This window comes from Salvelinus alpinus, chromosome 1, assembly GCF_045679555.1.
Source record: "Salvelinus alpinus chromosome 1, SLU_Salpinus.1, whole genome shotgun sequence".
Classification (NCBI taxonomy): domain Eukaryota; kingdom Metazoa; phylum Chordata; class Actinopteri; order Salmoniformes; family Salmonidae; genus Salvelinus; species Salvelinus alpinus.
The window spans coordinates 27112428-27119696 of NC_092086.1; positions in this window are offsets into that span (position 1 = coordinate 27112428).

A 7269-nucleotide genomic window follows, 5' to 3' on the forward strand; every position below is an offset into this window, starting at 1 on the left:
GTTGACAATCTATTGGCAAATCATTTTTAATCCTTGTCATATGAAGAGAAGTAATGCAGAGAAATTATAGATAAAATGTATCAGTGCTCATCGACCATTGGACATTACACAACAAGTTGGAAATCGCAAATTCCACAATGAGTGGTTTGTAAGGAATCAGTGACAGTAGCTAAATGCAAGCATTACAAAGCAATCACTAGCCTGCTATTCAGTGGAGTGGCTTTGTGGTCCCAAATCTGGGATTAAGGGGCTATTTTCCAAGTTTAAAATGATAAACATTGAAGCATGATTTGTGCCATGCTGAAAACAACTGTTAACTCAGAACTGCGAAAACTTGACTTCAGTGAGTTCAAGACAATTGGGAAGTCAGGAATAAATGAGCTCCGACTGGGAAAATACGTTTTGAACGGTCATTTTCCCACGAAGGACCGCTGCACCACCTTCCTGTTCAAGTGAGCACAGCACAACAAGGTGAGTCCAAAAACGTATTGTATTCTGCTGCATAAATGATGTAATATGCCAGGGAGATATGTATACTGTAGCTAAGAAAGTAATACTAAGTGTATGTTGTGTAGTAAGATGTTAGTAGCCCATGTGCCTCACCCTAATAATTTGGTCTATTTACCCCTCTTAATTTTGCCAACTGTTCTGACTTGGTGGTGCACATGTAGCCTATAACCTGTTTTGGATAAATGTAATCATCGAATATTGTAAGAGCTTTCGTTGTCTGTTTATATGCCTCCTTTATTTATCCTACGGTTCTGACTTAAGTGTACAGGGAGAACACTGTAAGAATGGCTCATGCTCTGAATTTTGTCGCTGTACATAATGGCGCCGGAGGAGATGGCTGCCGTTTACCAATTGCTTTATTGTGTGAGTTTTTTTTCGCTTTGTTTGTAACTTATTTTGTACATAATGTTTCTGCCACTGTCTCTTATGACCGAAAAGAGCTTCTAGATATCAGGACAGCGATTACTCACCTCTTACTGGACGAAGATTTTTTTCTTTAACGAGTCGGACGCAAAGGATTTACTTCAGAAATCCGACAAGGCCCAAATCCCTGTGATTCGCATGAGAAAGAGACGGAGATATCGGGGACGTAGGGCGGTGTAACTTGTAAGAATCTGACGGCGAGTAGGTAATCTGCCTCTACCATCAGTCCTATTAGCCAACGTACAGTCATCGGATAAGAAAATAGACAAACTACGATCACGAATATTCTATCAACGGCACATTAAAAACTGTAATATCTTATGTTTCACTGAGTCGTGGCTGAGCGACGACATGAATAACATACAGCTGGCGGGTTTTATACTGCATCGGCAAGATAGAACAGCCGCCTCCCGTAAGACAAGGGGTGGCGGTTTGTAAACAACATATTTGTAAACAACAGCTGATGCACAAAATCTACTAGTAAGGAATTCTCAAGGTTTTGCTCGCCTGAGGTAGAGTATCTCATGATAAACTGTAGACCACACTATTATCCAAGAGAGTTTTCATCTACATTCTTTGTAGCTGTCTATTTACCATCACAAACCGATGCTGGCACAAAGACTGCACTCAATGAGCTGTATACGGCTATAAGCAAACGGGAAAACGCTCATCCAGAGGCGGTGCTCTTAGTGGCCGGGGACTTTAATGCAGGGAAACTTAAATCCGTTTTACCTAATTTACACCAGCATGTTAAATGTGCAACCAGAGGAAAAATAACTATAGACCACTTTTACTTCACACACATAGACGCGTACAAATCAAATCAAATTTATTTATATAGCCCTTCGTACATCAGCTGATATCTCAAAGTGCTGTACAGAAACCCAGCCTAAAACCCCAAACAGCAAGCAATGCAGGTGTAGAAGCACGGTGGCTAGGAAAAACTCTAGGCTAGGAAAAACTTTTTGCAGCAAGTGATTTCCATTTTTCCAATTGACTGTCGTGTTCAACTATTTGCAATGCTTCAATGCAACAATGTTATCATATCTGGCCAAAAGTGATCACACCAATGCACTTTCTCTCCTCAACTTTCTCCAAATGCATTTTCAATGCTGTAGGTTGTATCAATAGTTTCTGCGTTTTGCTTCCATGTTTTAAAATAATTGGAGAATTAGGTGAATATGGTCTGATACACCACGGCTTTCAGCCAATCAGCATTCAGATCTTATAAACCTGTTTATAATTATAGATCTGTGATGCCTGTGATCATAACATTACAGTCCGTTTACTAAAGGAAGAAACCAGTAAATTGTGTATACTGTACAGTACATTTATGTCTTAAAGCTGATTATTCTTTCCTAACACAACGCAGACTGTATTGCAATTAAAATATAAGCAGCATATGCCTTGTATAATATAAGCCATTTAGCAGACATTTTTATCCAAAGTGACTTACAGTCATGCGTGCATACATTTTGGGTTTGGGTGGCCCCGGGAATTAAACCCATAACCCTGGCATTGCAGCGCCATGCTCTACTAACCAAGCCCTACCTTGTGCAGGCGTTCTTTCTTTATTCATAAAATCTGTTATACATGGTCCTCTCAAAGACACTTTGGTGACACTATACTTCCCTATACCTCTCTCAAGACACTATACCTCTCTATACCTCTCTCAAGACACCATACCTCTCTATACCTCTCTCAAGACACTATACCTCTCATTTTAATATGTGCCTCTCTCTCTCTCTCTCTCTCTCTCTCTCTCGCGCTCGCGCTCGCGCTCGCTCTCGCTCTCGCTCTCGCTCTCTCTCTCTCTCTCTCTCTCTCTCTCTCTCCATTCAGCCTCTAAGCTCATTTCCTCTGACACCTCCACCTGGCAGTCAGGGCTCTCCCTGTCACCCTGCTGTGCCCCAGGCTGGCACTGCCATCCATTCCTATGCCACCCTCCAACCCCTCCCCTTGGAGGACTCCTCACCACTCCAGGACATGGCCGGGCTTCCTCTCCACAGGATGCTGGCTCCATCGCTGTGAAACACTGAGACGGTTCCCCCAGTCCTGTGATACACTGAGACAGTTCCCCCAGTCCTGTGTTACACTGAGACAGTTCCCCCCAGTCCTGTGAAACACTGAGACGGTTCCCCCAGTCCTGTGTTACACTGAGACAGTTCCCCCCAGTCCTGTGTTACACTGAGACGGTTCCCCCAGTCCTGTGAAACACTGAGACGGTTCCCCCAGTCCTGTGTTACACTGAGACAGTTCCCCCCAGTCCTGTGTTACACTGAGACGGTTCCCCCAGTCCTGTGTTACACTGAGACGGTTCCCCCAGTCCTGTGTTACACTGAGACAGTTCCCCCCAGTCCTGTGTTACACTGAGACAGTTCCCCCCCAGTCCTGTGTTACACTGAGACAGTTCCCCCCAGTCCTGTGTTACACTGAGACGGTTCCCCCAGTCCTGTGAAACACTGAGACAGTTCCCCCCAGTCCTGTGAAACACTGAGACAGTTCCCCCCAGTCCTGTGATACACTGAGACTATTTCCACAGTCCTGTGTTACACTGAGACTATTTCCACAGGCCTGTGTTACACTGAGATGGTTCCCTCAGTCCTGTGTTACACTGAGACTGTTTCCACAGTCCTGTGTTACACTGAGATGGTTCCCCCAGTCCTGTGATACACTGAGAAGGTTCACTAGTCCTTATTGCTGTTGCTATACAGTATGTTGACTGTGTGGTTACTATCCACTGCAAGTCCAGCAACAGTTATGTCACTTGGGGATAAATATAATTTATTGAATTGAACTGAATTGAACGGTGCACTGCTCGATGAGACAGCCTAATTAAGAGCTACCCATGACACGTGTTCAGAGAGTCAGAGACAAACAGTGGAAGGGTTATATCCAGAGGACGATAGCCAATCCTGGGTTGTATTCATTAGGTAACAAACGGAAGAAAACAGGCTGAAACAGGGAGGGATCTGATCTGGTGAGGACAGACGAGCACACCGGTCGCACGCCTGAGCTGTCCTTATTACGAATGTCCTGATGCGAGTCCATGACCTCACATAGGAAGTAATCACTATGACAGGATGCAGGTGTGTAAGGCTAGCAGGACAGGAAGAGAGCTAATTTTAAGACTGAATGGTGAGTGGAAGGACACGACATCAACACTCCTCTTAAACACAGTGGAATTATATGACATCCCCTCTCCTCCTTAATACAGTGGAAGGACATGACATCCCCACCCCTCCTAAACACAGTGGAAGGACATGACATCCCCACCCCTCCTAAACACAGTGGAAGGACATGACATCCCCACCCCTCCTAAACACAGTGGAAGGACATGTCTTCCTCACTCCTCCTAAACACAGTGGAAGGACATGACATCCCCACCCCTCTTAAACACAGTGGAAGGACATGACATCCCCACCCCTCCTAAACACAGTGGAAGGACATGACATCCCCACCCCTCCTAAACACAGTGGAAGGACATGACATCCCCACCCCTCCTTAACACAGTGGAAGGACATGACATCCCCACCCCTCCTTAACACAGTGGAAGGACATGACATCCCCACCCCTCCTAAACACAGTGGAAGGACATGTCTTCCTCACTCCTCCTAAACACAGTGGAAGGACATTACATCCCCACCCCTCCTAAACACAGTGGAAGGACATTACATCCCCACCCCTCCTAAACACAGTGGAAGGACATGTCTTCCTCACTCCTCCTAAACACAGTGGAAGGACATTACATCCCCACTCCTCCTTAACAAAGTGGAAGGACATGACATCCCCACCCCTCCTAAACACAGTGGAAGGACATTACATCCCCACCCCTCCTAAACACAGTGGAAGGACATGTCTTCCTCACTCCTCTTAAACACAGTGGAAGGACATGACATCCCCACCCCTCCTTAACACAGTGGAAGGACATGACATCCCCACCCCTCCTAAACACAGTGTAAGGACATGTCTTCCTCACTCCTCCTAAACACAGTGGAAGGACATTACATCCCCACCCCTCCTAAACACAGTGGAAGGACATTACATCCCCACCCCTCCTAAACACAGTGGAAGGACATGTCTTCCTCACTCCTCCTAAACACAGTGGAAGGACATTACATCCCCACTCCTCCTTAACAAAGTGGAAGGACATGACATCCCCACTCCTCCTCAACCCAGTGGAAGGACATGACTTCCTCACTCCTCAACACAGTGGAAGGACATGACATCCCCACTCCTCCTTTACACAGTGGAAGTACATGACTTCCTCACTCCTCCTTAACACTCCTCCTTAACACAGTGGAATGATATGACATCCCCTCTCCTCCTTAACACAGTGGAATGATATGACATCCCCTCTCCTCCTTAACACAGTGGAAGGACATTAATTCCTCACTCCTCCTATACACAGTGGAAGGACATGACATCCCCACCCCTCTTAAACACAGTGGAAGGACATGACATCCCCACCCCTCCTAAACACAGTGGAAGGACATGACATCCCCACCCCTCCTAAACACAGTGGAAGGACATGACATCCCCACCCCTCCTTAACACAGTGGAAGGACATGTCTTCCTCACTCCTCTTAAACACAGTGAGAGGACATGACATCCCCACCCCTCCTAAACACAGTGTAAGGACATGTCTTCCTCACTCCTCCTAAACACAGTGGAAGGACATTACATCCCCACCCCTCCTAAACACAGTGGAAGGACATTACATCCCCACCCCTCCTAAACACAGTGGAAGGACATGACATCCCCACCCCTCCTTAACACAGTGGAAGGACATGTCTTCCTCACTCCTCTTAAACACAGTGGAAGGACATGACATCCCCACCCCTCCTAAACACAGTGTAAGGACATGTCTTCCTCACTCCTCCTAAACACAGTGGAAGGACATTACATCCCCACCCCTCCTAAACACAGTGGAAGGACATTACATCCCCACCCCTCCTAAACACAGTGGAAGGACATGTCTTCCTCACTCCTCCTAAACACAGTGGAAGGACATTACATCCCCACTCCTCCTCAACACAGTGGAAGGACATGACTTCCTCACTCCTCAACACAGTGGAAGGACATGACATCCCCACTCCTCCTTTACACAGTGGAAGTACATGACTTCCTCACTCCTCCTTAACACTCCTCCTTAACACAGTGGAATGATATGACATCCCCTCTCCTCCTTAACACAGTGGAATGATATGACATCCCCTCTCCTCCTTAACACAGCGGAAGGACATTAATTCCTCACTCCTCCTTAACGCAGTGGAAGGACACGACATCAACACTCCTCCTTAACACAGTGGAATGATATGACATCCCCTCTCCTCCTTAACACAGTGGAAGGACATTAACTCCTCACTCCTCCTAAACACAGTGGAAGGACATGACATCAACACTCCTCCTTAACACAGTGGAATGATATGACATCCCCTCTCCTCCTTAACACAGTGGAAGGACATGACATCCCCACCCCTCCTAAACACAGTGGAAGGACATGACATCCCCACCCCTCCTTAACACAGTGGAAGGACATGTCTTCCTCACTCCTCCTAAACACAGTGGAAGGACATGACATCCCCACCCCTCCTAAACACAGTGGAAGGACATGACATCCCCACCCCTCCTAAACACAGTGGAAGGACATGACATCCCCACTCCTCCTTAACAAAGTGGAAGGACATGTCTTCCTCACTCCTCTTAAACACAGTGGAAGGACATGACATCCCCACCCCTCCTAAACACAGTGGAAGGACATGACATCCCCACCCCTCCTAAACACAGTGGAAGGACATGTCTTCCTCACTCCTCCTATACACAGCGGAAGGACATGACATCCCCACCCCTCCTAAACACAGTGGAAGGACATGACATCCCCACTCCTCCTTAACAAAGTGGAAGGACATGTCTTCCTCACTCCTCAACACAGTGGAAGGACATGACTTCCTCACTCCTCAACACAGTGGAAGGACATGACATCCCCACTTCTCCTTTACACAGTGGAAGTACATGACTTCCTCACTCCTCCTTAACACTCCTCCTTAACACAGTGGAATGATATGACATCCCCTCTCCTCCTTAACACAGTGGAATGATATGACATCCCCTCTCCTCCTTAACACAGTGGAAGGACATTAATTCCTCACTCCTCCTTAACGCAGTGGAAGGACATGACATCAACACTCCTCCTTAACACAGTGGAATGATATGACATCCCCTCTCCTCCTTAACACAGTGGAAGGACATTAATTCCTCACTCCTCCTTAACACAGTGGAATGATATGACATCCCCTCTCCTCCTTAACACAGTGGAATAATATGACATCCCCT